Consider the following 1,722-nt stretch of genomic DNA (forward strand, 5'->3'; position numbering starts at 1 on the left):
TGCTGGGGAGATCAGAAAAAGTGCCTGCCAGTCAAGCACAAGGTCCTGGGATCGATCCCCAATACCGCATGCCGTGCTGGTCCCAGGACACTGGAAGCACCACGTCGGTCCCTGAAACTGGGCATGGCATGGTGGCTCATGCCTGTAATCCCAGCGCTGGGGAGGCTGAGACAGAAGGATCACCACGAGTCTGTGTTGCATGGTGAGACCGTGTACCAAATAAATAAATAAAACATTTAAAAAATAATTAAAAAGACAGTTTTATTGTGTGAACTGAGATTAATTGCCTTAGGTTCCTTGTCCTTGTTTCATATATTGCCTCATTTTAATGAAATGAAAACTTAGAACAGTATTACAATTTTATCTTGATTTTAATAACAGTGAACTGATGCATTAGAACACATTAAAACAATTCTTCAAACCAAAAGTGTTAATGTGAATATCTAACTATCTCCATGGTAACAAAAAAATGAATAAGAAGGGTAATTACTAAATACTGGGTCTTTCAATTCGTTGACTTCATAAAACCATTTTCTTTTCCATTTTTTGTTTGTTTGCTTGTTTTTACTAATTTGTATTCTTTTTAAAAAGTTGCTATCAATAATATTCTGAAAAACTAGACAGTGACATAATTAAGACCAATAAACTATCACTGAACTACTTTTAACAATAGCAATGATATCTGTAGTAATGATACAGATGTACAAACCAGATATTGACATAGAATATCATCTATTAAATATTATAGCACTCATAATAGAAAAAATCAAAACATAATAACTAAATGCCTAAAGATTAGTAAAACAACAGTGACATGGATAAAAATGGAGGAGGTACAGAAGGGTAAAATGTAGGGAGTAAAATTTGAACAATTAAATAAAAGAAGATAAAGTACATAAACATAGTATAGTAATTTATTAAGGATTAAAAGACAATTAATTATATTATATAAAAATAACAGAAAAGAACAATAAAGACAAAGAAGGAAAAAAGAGAACCAAAGAAAGAAAATGGAAGCAAAAAAGAAAGAAAGGAAGACGGAACTATGAATAAAAGAGTGAGTCACATAGTTGCTTTATGCTTTTGAGTGAGTTGTTTCTTCCCAGGATCCGCAATGCTGGAATCCTGAAAATGGGGAGGAATAGTGAGTCCCTGCTAAGACCTCTCGTGCTTCCATTTTTGTGTTGAATGATGAATCCTGCCCCTCCTACCCTGTTAGGCATAGTCAGTCAAAGGTGTCCACATTCGGGCTCTGTTGATTCCAACTTATCCCAGTTGCTGTGTAGCTCTGTGCTCTCCACATCATCCCTTCTCCCCTAACCTTATGGTTTTAGAGGTTTGCAGTGTCACTGCTGCCCCTGCTCTAGAAGACCCTTTGCCTGTATGTGTGAGGCTGTGTCTACCATTCAAGCTGACATGTATCTGTGTTGTGTTGACAGATAAGGGAAAAAAACAGACCACTGTTTACATGCTGAATGTAGATTGGCCTGATGTTTCATCACGGAGGCCAGGAAGCCATGTCCTTCTTGGTCTGAGCTTAAACTTCGTAGGTGCTCTAAGTCTACCCTGTAACCTCGCCACAACTGTCAACCTGGGCCCTTGCCCCCTGTGACTTTTGGAGGTAACCCCAGAAACTCTGAAGTCTACCTGTTCTATATTTATTCCACAGCTTAATCTTCAACCACTATCCTCTATCCAATACAGTCCTTGATTAGACATTTA

This window comes from Octodon degus, unplaced genomic scaffold, assembly GCF_000260255.1.
Source record: "Octodon degus isolate 3935 unplaced genomic scaffold, OctDeg1.0 scaffold00448, whole genome shotgun sequence".
NCBI lineage: Eukaryota > Metazoa > Chordata > Mammalia > Rodentia > Octodontidae > Octodon > Octodon degus.